Source organism: Calonectris borealis, chromosome Z (genome assembly GCF_964195595.1).
Source record: "Calonectris borealis chromosome Z, bCalBor7.hap1.2, whole genome shotgun sequence".
NCBI classification, from domain to species: domain Eukaryota; kingdom Metazoa; phylum Chordata; class Aves; order Procellariiformes; family Procellariidae; genus Calonectris; species Calonectris borealis.
The window spans coordinates 15,750,434-15,764,251 of record NC_134352.1 but is presented as its reverse complement, the minus strand read 5'-3'; positions in this window follow the sequence as shown (position 1 = coordinate 15,764,251).

Genomic DNA, 13,818 nt, shown 5'->3' with positions numbered 1-13,818 from the left:
ACTGTGACAAGAAGGAAGAAAGGGAGGAAACAAAAACAACACAACCTCACCTTTGATTTTTGGCTTTAGACCCCTTCATGTTAGATAATTCAGTCCTCCAAGGGAATCAAGAGACTACATCTGGCCGATAACATTTCATACCTTTTTTTCCTGGCTAACAAGACCTGCAATACTATGTCCTCTATTTCTCTGTAATAGAGATTTCTCTCTATTATGATGTGACACATTAGACTATATACTGTGAAACATAAGCTAGATTTTTTTCTACATTAAATGTTGCAGTGACATGTTTTGAACCTGAGTTGTAATTAAGTTTTAACTTGGTTTGATATCTGCATTGTAATGGAGGCCACTACATAAGCTGAGTTGGAAGAGTGTAAAAATACCTGAGCTCATAAATGGAGTTGCAGGGTTAACAGTATGAAATATTTCAGAAAACATAATCTGTTAGGGCAGCAAGAGCAAACAGAAACAGATGCATTTCCAGAATACCTGAAAGGTAAAAGAATCAATGCTGGGAAGACTGGTGATGTTTCAAATAATGTGCACACAAAATGTTGAAAGTAGACAAGAGTTTGACCCTTTTCTAAGGACAACACACCTTAGGATGTTGTGTGTACCACAGCGCCTGCTGCAGAAGGATTTGGGCAGACTGACACTTGGGTTGTGACCCTGGTCCAGTGTACTGAATCTCTTCTTGCTCTTGGTGTATGATATGTCATATTTACAGGCGTGTGGGTAACATGTTGGATGAATGCAGGAAGATACTTAGGAGAAGAAAAGACAGAGATATGAGTCATTAGGGTATCTAGTTTCTCATTTTATTTTTGTTTGACTTCAAATAGAATTCGGCTGTTAAAAAGAAAAGTTTCATTTTAAGATTGATTCTTTTTTTCCTATGAATTATTGGTAGGTATATAAAGCCTGAACCACTGCTTTGCTATTGGAGATGGCTGTCTGGGACCATACTGAGTAACTGAAGATGGTTCACTTGCTGTTTTTAAGGCACGTTTTACGTAAGGGAACTTTCTTAAGACAAGTCCTCTAACACTTGCCCCCATTTTGTCGCACTTCTGCTGATCAAGCACTCTGTCTGACTTTGTTCCTTTTAAAAGGATTCATTTAATTCTGATAATCACCTTTTCATTTTTAAGCTGCATGGCATTTTTCCTACCCATTTTCTTTCTGGATATGGCAAAGCTGCAATTAATTTATTCCTCCAGGTGGCTTAGCATATAACCTGCCAGAGATCATGTCAAAAAACTCCAGAAACTTTTACAATTAACAGGTGTAGCTGTTTAACAACGGGCTATCATTAGTAGCCTCTATGTTTGGCTTACTTAATTAGTTACAACCAATTACCAGTAGGTTGTTCTTCTTTTCTGTGCAATTAGTCATTGAGTCAAACAGCTTTGCCTTCACCCATTTAAAAGTCTAATGTGGATTGCTGTGCTTGGTCGATTAATATCTGCCTGGTAGGAGATCCGTAGCAGGCATTTGATGCTGCTGCGACAGGACTTGCTGGCGAGGTTTCCTCTAACGGCGGGTAGCCCAGCATCAGCGTAGCTCACTTCACAGGCAGATCAGAGGGTGAGGCTCAGTATGATGTACAGAGGCACTTGTGGGAGAGTCACCTTTTTCCCCTTGAACTGTGTAGATTTATGATAAAGCTGAAAGCTTTATCCTCCCATGCGTTTAAAATAAAAATTACTTTAAACCAGCTCATTAAAATGTGATTGTGCTGCAACAGGAGCCCCATTTTTTCCTGGGCAGATTGAAAAGATCAGACTTATCAGACCTGGGCAGGGGGTATAGAGAGAGACGAGACTGATGTCTCCAGGGTGTGCTCCTCCATGCCTCAGAGAGGAGCAGAGGAGGAAAGAGAAGGCTCCAGGAAGACCTTATTGCTGCCTTTCAATACTTAAAAGGGGCTTATAAGAAAGATGGGGACAGACTTTCTAGTAGGGCCTGTGGTGATAGGACAAGGGGTAATGGTTTTAAACTAAAAGAGGGTAGATTCAGACTAGATATAAGGAAGAAATTTTTTACAGTGAGGGTGGGGAAACACTGGAACAGGTTGCCCAGAGAGGTTGTGGAAGCCCCATCTCTGGAAACATTCAAGGTGAAGTTGGATGGGGCTCTGAGCAACCTGACTGGGTTGAAGATGTCCCTGCTCGTTGCAGGGGAGTTGGACTACATGACCCTTCAATGTCCTTTCCAACCCAAACCATTCTATGATTCTTCCTCTCTAATATCTTAATCAGAAATTTCTCTGTTGGATTGAGAAGACTGTCATGACCACAGAAGCCTCTTCTTAAAAATGGCTATAGGACCTCCCAGATTTATTTCTTGTAGGGAGCCTGAAACTGAAGTTGAAATTGCTTTAAAAGGATGATATGCTTGCCTGAAGATATCAGCTCATTTGGATTACTGAACAAGCCTTCCTCCATCCAATGAAACACTGTTTTCTTCACAAAGCTGAAATTTTAGTACTTTGAGTTTAACCATGTATTTAGTGTGTAAACCTAGAAAACCATTTCCTAGCACTAGAATATTGTTGTGTAGCTATTTGGTGAGATTGTGCAGTCTGGAGACCTTTTTCCAGGGAATGCGGCACAATAATGAATACCAAACAGAAATTATTGAATGCAGGTAAATTTTAATGAATACCACTTGTGTGCTGAACATATGTTGAAATGAATGCATAATTAAAAAAGATTTGTTTATGAAGGTTCACCTGAGATTTGAACAGTAGCAATCTAAAATGAACATTGCTGTTCTTGATGTGTGCCAGTCTGTCAAGATTTCTGAGCACAGAGCAGGAACAGCAAGGGAAGCTTGCTTTTACTATAAAATACCAGTTGTATTAACTTGCACTAGAATTGGTCAATCTTTAAAGCAAAGTGAAGCTTTGAAAAGAAGAGTGGAACTAAATAATTGCAAATAGTTGCAATAGTCTTTTTATGTGTTATGCTTATAGAAAGACTAGATAACACTGATGGATGTGCATTTCTTACTGCAAGAGGCTCAGTACTTGACTAGAACCAAAGAAACATTGCTGCTTTACATGAGGTGGCTTTCCAAAGCCCAGCTTGTTTATATGTATGCAGCCTCATAACTTGCTGCTTTGTATTTCCCAGCATCTTATTTACATGGTATCTGCCTTGCTTCAACTATTTATAGCAAAAGTGGTTTTTTACTTCGTACCCTGAATGCAGCCAAATAATGTGTGTAAACTATCCATGAAGCAAATTGTGATGTTTAGATTAATTATTGAGCCAAGAAGCCAAATAATACGTATGTATAAGTCTTTCTGGAGATTGAAGTCATAGTATGGATTGTGGTTAAATTAACTTTTTTCACCCACTTATTTAGATATAAAACAGAAGTAGTTTTCTGAAAGCATTCATTAAGTCTATTTTAGGCTCACTTTGGAACAGTTCTGAGTGCTGAATATAAACTCGGATCAGCACTTTCCATGCTCACACTGGAAGTGCAGTAACAACAGCAATTACTCCATGCTGTATATGATTTAAGCTTGTAGGTTTCTGGAGTTATTCTCTAGCAGGATAGCTGGCTCTACATGTAATGACACTTGACTATATTTCCCTAAGTGGTATGTTGCAGACACATTTAGTGATAACTCTAAATCTGTCCTTTATGAATTAATTAAGATGGTGTTTGTGTTTTCATCTCCCTCAAGGAAGAATATAAATGAAGTATATTATGCCTAAGGCATTACTGTTGAGTTGACTTGAAAATCTCAGTTTGAGAATGTGAATGTTGCCAGTACTCTTTGTGTCAAGAAACAGAATGTATCCGTAATCCTTTTCCTGTTAAATGCACACTGCATGTTTATAAGAACTGATTGGAAATCTCTGTACATAACAGAAAAGAGTAAAATATTAGAGAGAATACGTATCATATTCTCTATAAAAACATATGTATTTAAATTTTAGGTTATATAGCTAAGCACACAAAAAATAAAAAAAAAGAAAACTATTGTTGAATATATAGCTGAAGTTTTCACTTTGAATTGTGATGTAGAGCCAAATTCTTCTATGGTGTCTTGGTTACCTAAAAAAATGTGTGCTAGTGGCACAGACTGGGGTTCAAATAGAAAGCGTGAGGCAGCACAGAAGCTGAGAACCCAAATGATGTTAACCACATCTAGTTACATGGTCCTTCACAGTTTTGCTTTTTCTTTTTTTAGCCCAGAATACAGACTTTTAAGTTCTTTATTTCTGTGCATCTTCCAGCCACATAGTACTCAGTTAAAGTAAAATGGATAATGGTTTATTGAAGGAGACTCAGGCAATGCCATTTTTAGACCAGGGTTATAAAAAATGTTCTTCTGTCACTAGATGAAGTACAGTAATGTAAAAAGCCCAGTAGCCTTGATACTGGGACTGAATCAACCATTTATGGATTTGTAAACATGCTGTCAATCAGTATCAAGTGATCAGTAATACAGACCTCTGCAATTGCACTCTCTTTTTCATTCGAAGTGCTCAAACACTTCATCTGTGGATGGGTGAACTGTGGATGTAAAGAGGGAGAAAATGAGACACTGAGTGACTGGAGACTTTTCCAAGTAACCTGTGATTACTCAGGTTGCCATCCAGCAGTCCTGAGGATATGAGCCTCAGAAGGTCCTACTGGTTTACAGTAGCTGTCAGCCTTCTCAAAAGTTCAAATACTGCTAAGGTTTGCAAGCCAAAAGGCACTTTTAATAATCTGGGTAAGGAATGACCACCGAGGTGCAGCAGCAATTTACTAGCAAGACCCAGTTTTCGTGTCTCTCAGGCTCTGACTATTTATGAAGGCATGGTCCAAAAAAAGGACATGTAATTATCTGTTTGCCTGTAAGTCCTAGGTTGTCCCATAGATTTTTTTTTTTTTGGTGCAGAAATGCAATTATGTTTCTCCTTTTAATTCTGTTTCTAAAAGAAATCACTTATATTTAAAAGTGTGAATATCTCTTTGACAGACAATGTCTTAGTCTGACCCAAATTCACTCTTTTTGGAGCTGCTTTGCTGGAACAAGATGAACAAATGTCAATTCTCGTTTTCTGTTTTTATGGGAATAGACGAGAGTAGATATATTTCCACCAATAAGATATGGAGGGCGATGTGAAATGTTAACATGCAAATTAGGCTGAGATGATATTTCTATCAGGGGAAATAAAAGCTCTTCCATGAAATTCCCTCATCATTCCTTTCATTTTCTGCATATAAGCTGTATGTAAAGCTGCCAAGCTCATAATTAGGCAAATTATAGGGACTCTCTCATAAGAAAACTAATGCAATTTCCAGAGAGAATTTCAAATGAAGATGCCCACAAAGAAGGCAGAAGCCTGAGCTCATTTTCCTTTATTGAGACTGATTCATAAATATCCAGGTTTTTCCCTGTCTACCCTTGACAGCGGCAAGAGTAGAGGAGGACTTTGTTGCAACAAATATGTCTCTGAAAAATACTTGGCTTCTGTAAAGTGGTATATTTTAATGCAATTTCATTTCTTTGAAAATATTCCTTCTAGCTCTGGTAAAATTGTGTAAGCTGTCTGCATATTGCATGATTTTCATGTGAAGTCATGAACTGGTGAAGGTTTATTCCAAAATCAGCATAGGCTTGTGAAGCTTCTAGCAATCTTTCCCAAAAGGGAGTTTGTGGGGAAAGCCAATTATAAACTGGGTTTCATAATTTGCTGCAAAATCTCTGTGCAGAGTTCTACAGAGAAATAGAAGAATTCCTCACATTTCAGGACAGGGGACAATAATACAAAAGTGTGATCATCAGCCTTTGTTCTTTTAAAAGAAACAAATAACATTCGTAAACAGGGAAGAGAGTGCTCAGAAAAGGAAAATACAATAACCTAAGTAGGTAGGAACCACCTCTCAAAATAATCAGGGGAAAAATTTTGGGGTGGCATAGTCGATGAGGAATAAACAGGTGCTAATATAATGAATGAATTCAACTAATTTTTATGGTGAGAAAATTTTTACATATTTTACATATCTGTAAGGCATTTTGCTCAGTCCTGCATGATACCTGTGTAAAAAGATTAGCATTTTTCAAAATCAGCGTATGCTGGATGAACCTAATTTGGAAGTAGTTCATTGAAAATTAATCTTGTTGGCACATCATCCAGTTGACTATTCCTAGTTGAGGTCTCCAGGGATTGATTTGCAACCTGTATTTAATGTTTCTTCATCAGTGATGTGGAAGAAAATATTGTTAAGGCATGCATGGAGATTACTGGGCACTGGGCAGAGGTTTAACCTCACTGAACAGACCATGAGAGGCTACTGGACATGACATGAAAAGTTGCTGGATATCATGGATAACACACCAAAAAGCTGAAAAATGTTATGGACAACACCATGAGGGGTGCCTGGATTTCTGGATTTCACGGGTGGTTAAAGGGGAGAAACTGCTGAGCTTTATAGATATTTGAAGGTGTGCTTTGGGGACCGTTTGGGGAGCAGAGCCTTGCAAAGGCAGCAGCATCAGTAATACCATGTTAGACTGAGGTGACCTTGATATTGGTATCAGAAATACAAAATTCAGGTGTGAATTTAGCAAAACTGGGACCAATGAGGAAAAAACAATGTGCAGAGCTGTGCGATCAGCTGTGTATTAATGCACACACGCTCCTATGGGGAATTGGTGCTCAGCCTCGCTCCAGCCGGTGCTGGGGGGGGGGAATGTCAGCTGCCTGCCTCGGCAGGGCTGCGAGGGGAGCACCCTGGCTCTGGGAGCCGACCTGCTTCAACTCTGCTGGGCTGGGATGGAAACCCTCCCTGGATCCTGCAGCCCACTGGGTCTGGCTTCTCTTAACAACTATTAAATCATGTCTGCCAAAATTTGTGGCTCACACTGAGGTCACATTTTAAGCCATCTAGGGGCTTTACAATTTGACTCCAAGGCACGTCAAGGATGTCTGAGAGTAGGTGTTGCTGTCTCTGTGGATACAGTCTAAGTTTACTTACTTAGCAGACATGGGGTCCAGCACCTGGGATGTAGCTCACCAGTAATACTAGGCGAGTGCCCAGAGACACTAGCGTTCCCTGCAGGAATAAAAACTAGCCAAGGCTAAAGTCCTGAGGAGGGACGTCCCTCAGCCGTATTCATGGAACGACAATTAATTTAGGTGTATAAACTATTTCACTCACCTCACATACTTTTCTTACCCACTTGAGAAATGATCCCCAAATCTTAATTTTACTCTGCAAGTATGGCGGATTCTTTTCAGTCTGTTTATCTCTATATGTCTGATAACTCCCCCTTTCCTCCACAACCTCCTGTTCATGGAATGGAGCCTGAAAATGCGAACATCATCTGTTTCCAAATACTGGTCCCTGTGATCAGGCTGGGAACATCTTTGGTGTTGGATGGCAGATTGCCATTCATGCTTATTATATTGCAGTGAAATGTCTTGAGGGTGATTATGGAAACTAGGAAACCATTTCCTCATAAAACTGCTTGGAGTCATTGCTGGAGGCATAGCGTATTCTCCTGAATCTATTAATGAAATCGAACACACCATGTATAAAATAGTTTGGCAAGGAGAAGCACAGCCAATTTACAGGGGAAATGATTCATGCTGTTCTTAAACTTTAATTAAGCTTCAAACAAAATCTCTAGGGACACGATGGATCCTCCATTTTCTCATTGCTTGAAGGGGTTAATCTCAGACCTGTCTGCAAAGTGTCCTGCAGTTCAAATAAAAGCTCTGGACTTGTGGCAGGGATCAGTGCATGAAATAGTGTTATCCAAAGGGTAACATTAGATAGAGAAATGTTTCTCTCTTCTCTAACCTCGTGTAAATCCATGCATTTCACTGAACTGGAGTGATTTTATTTTGATAATTTGCATTTTGAAGACTGGTCCAATTACCTCCACCATTAATGAATGCATTTACATTTCTGACAGCTCAGTCAATAAAGTTAGGATGTATAAAATAACGCAGCCATGACTTTACATAGCATTTTCATTCTTAAATCATTGTGTTTGGTGGTGCTTGGATATAATGGAGTAGAATTTGATATCCACCCACAGCAGGGAGAAACTTCATATTTTTATAACTATACACCTGCAAGGATATGACATGCCCATCCTTTAATTCTGTTATCTTAACAGCCAAATAGGAAAGCCCGCTAGGAATAATAATCCTGTAAGCTTATGTAGTAAAGTGCTACTTTTAATATTACAGCTATACTATCCTCTCTTGATATTTTTATCCATTCAGTTGCTAAAGAATCTTGCTGCTCTACCACACATTTTCTAAGGACCATCCCTGATATCCGAGAGATCTGGATCTGTTGATATTACCAAAATGCTCTACCCAGTACAGGACACTTAATGTGTGAGTGGGTGAGGCAGGTGCTGACAGCAGACCACAGGTCTCCTTTTACACTGACTAAGGGAATAGAGAAGTTACCATTGACATCCGTGAGAGAAGACGCTAAGAGAGTGGTTATACATTCTTGTCAGAGACCGTTGCTATAAGCGGTAGGCCATAATTTTGGAACCTTGTGATAAACTGCACAAGGCATCTTTAAGGTTTTGGTGCTGCAAAAACGGGGTCCTTTCTTTAAAAGAAGAGATAAGGACATAAGTAACTTCTCCTCTCCCTTGTGTTTCTCTGGCTCCTTAGATTCATAAGGATATCTATGTAAGAGTATTTTTTCCAACCAATTTTATGATTAAAGCCTTAGAAATTATTTTCTGCAGGTACGGGAGGTATTCACCGCAGCATGCTCACATGGGAGAAGCAAGACCCTTTTTGAGAATACCCAAGCCAGCTCTTGCTCTCTCTCACTGCTTTGCTGGGTTGCTTTTCAGTTCAGAGGTGAAGCCTCCACCCCATGCCCCTTCAACCTGGACATCACATCGATGTTCACAACACGGTGGCACTGTGTGGGCTGAAAGACGGATGGGGAAAGGGTGATGGTGCCAGGTGACTGTGGAGTAGAGGTACGTGGCGTACGGCATAATTCTTATAGCTCCTGGCTAATGTGCCTGTAAACACAATGGTAACTGGAGACAATGCCTGCCTCTCCATCAGCTGATGGACTGACCTTCTCTCTCTGCTTGAACCTGTCTTTGAAATCTCTGACCGAACAGGGAGCTTCCTGCGGCTGCGGATGGTGCCCTCCTCTGAGCTCCTTCGGCCCCCTCGTGCCGGCCCCATTCTGTTGATCACGATCTGCCTCCTTCATGGTAAACAACTTTCAAAAATAATCATCAATTAGACCTTATTAATGAAAGGAAAGAGGAGGACTCTGAGAATAACTAATCTATCAACACATTGCTTACTGGTGAATTCCCAGCTGCTAGGCTGCGCTCAAGTTTTCACCCAAAGCTAAACCAACCAGATTCAGCATCCACAGCTGCATCTAAGTAATTTGTTTCATACGTAGAAACACTGTGTCAGGTGGGGAAGGAGAGAAAAAATTATCTTTCTCCTCTGCCAGAGAGTTTGGGAGGAACAAGAGAAGAGTTCTTACCTGAGAAACCTCTTGCTGTTTTAAATAATTAAAACCCTTCTTTTCCCATAAAGGTTTACCTCCTTATCTTTCATGTGTGCCTGGGACGGAGAACCCCTCTGCGCTCTGCAGTGGGTAATTATCGAGCCGTGCTCAGTGAAAGTTCTGAGGAGTGGCAATCAGATGGGAACAAGAAATGATTACAAATGACAGTGTAGGCTAAATGCAGTAGTGATGAGCAGTCTTTAGAAATCCAAAACAATAAAAGTGATCACTCAGTAAACATATGTGACACAATTAATTAGTTGTCATTATGTCTATTTTACTTGCCTGTGCTGGTCTTCTAGACTTAAATATTTTGTTTCATTTTAAATATTTCATTTACTACTATGACTTGACACAATTTTCTTCTTCTGATGTGCTTTCTTATCATATCATTGCAGAGAACTGCCTTTACTCTCCCCTGTCCTTTTTCCCTCCTGCTTGCTTTTGCATAATTTTAAAGACATACTTGCTGTTTCTAGTCAGAGCAGTTCTTCAATGTATTCAGACCATGTTTGACTCCATGAAGAGTTTCTTTTGCCTCTGTGATTTCAGAGACCCTGAACTTGTAGCAGAATATCATATATATATATGTAAAAATTAAGATGGGAAACTGTAGGGAGAAAGCTTTTTGAACTGTCATGCTAATGTAATTTTATTTTTAAAGCACATTTGGAGACCTGGCACTCATCATTTTAATGCATTAGCTTTGCATTTGCTGATCTGGCGTTGGAAGCAGAGGCGTGGGTGGAAGTTGGCGTACATTTGGTGTCACAGCACAGCTTTGTTCTGGAGTCTGCAGATCTACAACCCAGATATAGAGCTGACTCCAGGACTACAAGCTCAGATGAGAAGGGTGATGTTGCTTTCAGCTCCCATTGTCAGCTGCCTGATTTGAAAGAGCTGCCAGGTTCAGATGAAATCATGTTCAAAGGTGCATGCAAACCCGTAGCGGGTGTAAACCAAGGTAGCCTTTAGTCAACAACATCTGCCACACGATCAGTAAGAGTGATGGCAAAGGAGTTAAGCACAGGTCGAAGAGTATTATTGTGGTGCCCTTTGATCATATTCTCAGCTACAAAGAGGGCATGGAGGTGCATGTCTGCGCTTCCTCTCCGTGCAAGTCAAAGTTAGACCACATTGCCAGTCATTGTAATTCCTCTTCTTGGTCCCAGAAAGGGAGGAGAACCTCCGAACTTCAAAAGTAAGGAGAACCTTACATTTGAAAGGATGTGCCACCCTTCCTGGGATGGAGACAGCCTTGGAAAAGCAAAAGGCTTAAGAACAATGGAGTTCTGCCCCTTTTTGGGTTCCTTGCGTCCTGATATTGCCACCAAGGCCAGGCTGTTGAAACCGGCTGACAACACAAGGATAAGAACCACACAGATTTGGTTGCGCCTGTGACAACAGTGATTTCCCTGTGAGTTGCTCAGGAGTCCCATGAAATGTTCCCAGAGCTGTCACAGAACTAATAGTAAAATCATTCACGCTGAAGACTATAAAGGTATTCCTTTCATTATCGTTATTTTATGTTGTTTGTTCAAGCATTGATTTTGGATGTCTCCCTTTTAACATTAACTTGGCAACACTTGTTTACTTAATTTTCTATTACAAAATTTTTAGTGTTCCAGGTACACAATTTGAAAAGGAGTAAGGTGGCTAAAGAAGTGGACAGGCTGTGAAATTTCTAAGTTTCGAGAGAAGTCATGTGCCTGAGCCCTGCTGTGAATTACCCTAGATGTATCATTGACTTCAAAACTGAGGCTTTGTGAGAGTTAAACTTCAAGGGCAAAAGTTAGGTGTCTTGAAAAGTTTGTTTGGAATTTTCAATTTGGGGACAATAATTTTCAATGATTGGGGACAGTGAGAGAGCTGGGACTGTTTAGCCTAGAGAAGAGAAGTCTTGGGGTGGATCTTATCAATGTACGTAAATACCTGAAAGGAGGGTGCAAAGAGGAGCCAGGTTCCTTCCAGTGGTGCCCAGTGACAGAACCAGAGGCAATGGGCACAAACTGGAACACAGTTCTGAACATCAGGAAATACTTTTTTACCGTGAGGGTGACTGAGCACTGGCACAGGTAGCCCAGAGAGATTGTGGAGTCTCCATCCTTGGAGATATTTTGAATATCCAGCTTTTGAAGCTGTCTGGACATGGTCCTGGGCAACATGCTATAGGTGGTCCTGCCTGAGCAGCGGGGTTGGACCAGATGACCTCCAGAGGTCCCTTCCAACCTCAACCATTCTGTCATTGTGTGATTCTGTGATGCTCTTATCAACTTAAATGTCACTTACATGGGAACTTTATTATTCAGCTAATTGTCCTGGAGAGCTACAATACTGCTTTTACCAATTATTCATAAATCTGTATCTAATTCTATTATCTGTTTCAGTTAGAAACCATTCATATTTCAGTGGCTTTCCATTAATTTAAAAGAATCTTGGCGCTTTGTCTCTAGTAATTCCTGATCCTCTATGTAGCCTGAAAAAACAACTCAGTTTCTGCAACAATGCAATAGAGAACTAAAAGTAGATAGCACTCATATTGTCCCCAACAAATGTAGTTTGTAAACCATTAAAACATCTTGTCTTTTTCACAGATGAGGGACAAATTTAGCTTGCAGTTGTAAGAGGAAATTTCCTTTCTGCCAGCCTTGTTATATGATAAGTTGTTTTATTTTGCCATATAAATTCTAGGGTGTTGTATTAGTAAATATAATTTGGCCTTCCCTTTTCTTAGATGCTACATTTTTGGGGGCAATGGGTTGGGAGGAAGACTTCAGTGAAGACATTCCCAATTCCAGGGTATTATGTATTTTCCCACATTGAACTAATCCAGGTGGATTCACAGCTGGAACCATGAGCACTGAGGATGGTGAGGGACTCAGCAAGGCAGCTGAGGGACCTAAACTCTGCACCAACATATCCTGGGGAAAGGGACAAAAATGGGGCAGACCAGCAGAACCAAAAATACAAGCGATATTAAAAAATTCTCTGCCCACCATGCATAATCTATCCATGTAGATAGCAAGTCAGAAAAGAAATGGTGCTGGACCAATAGTTTGTGCTGTTTGTTACTGCATGCAATGATTTCACATGACGCTTTTACAGACAAAGACTGTATTTGGTGTTTTAATCCCACGCAAGAGCACAACATATCTGTTCATTCCTCACAATAGTGGAATTACCACACTACAGACTTCCCAATGCTCTGCCTCGACTGCCATCGGTCCTACCTGCTCCACAGGGAAATGTCTGAAGTCACATAGAGCATAATAATGATAGGAACAACTCACGTGACCTATTTCTTACCCACTGCCTTCAGGCAGCAGTATTTCTGTCTCCAGAAACCTTGAGGGCAAGCACCCCACAGCAACCTTGAGTTGTCTGGTATTTTTTTGTGTTAAACAGCCGTATCGGGAAGAGGGCTGCACTGTCGGAAAAGAGGTATGGGTTCCGGACTGCAGCTGCTGTGGGGTAGCATTGTCAGGAATTTAAAAAGGGGAAGGAAAATAGTTCTTTAGAACAGATGCGTGCCAGGGAATTAAGTGAATTAAGCAAGCACACATGCACAAAGACTGAGAAGCATATCTGCAGACCCTTTTTTTATGGAGGGTTACCTTTGTGTCACACCATAATTCACCCTCTGGCCCCGACTGCAGTGTGAATGAGTAGCAGCTGCGATCATAACTGCCCTCGGAGCCAGGGAGCTGTCCTGCATTTCCACAGCTGTTTTAACTGGATGGATTTAGAGATGCTTTTGGCTGTTGCACCAAAGGAAGGCAAGAGGAAGGATGGAGTCTCCCACAGCCTCTGCTCTTCCCTCCGTCATTTCTTTCTGTTCTTCATAAGGAGTGGACGGCTATCCACTATTATGATTTAGGAGAGAAACTGAGCAGACAGTCAGCTCTTGCTCTCATAAATAATACACTGATTAATATGTATAGCTTCAGTCGATAACCCCAAAGTGTGATTAAGGCGAGGAACAGGGCAGGAAGGAGGGTGTTTGGTGTCTTGCAGTGCTGCGCAACAAAACACTTATGCTTCCTTGTAACCCTGGCTAGAGATTTCTGGCTTTGGCTTCAGCAGAAACAGGATCTCACTTTACAAGTAGAAATATCTTCCTTCAAGTAGAATAAGGTTTCAAGCTCCGGCACTTGGTAGAAGGCCCTTCACCTGCTGTTCCCATTTCTTGCCAGTGCTATGAGAAGGAAAAAAGGGTAATTAAACTTATCATCATTGCTTTTTCTCTAATAAAGGAGAAGGCAAAAAGCCTCCTGGATTCAA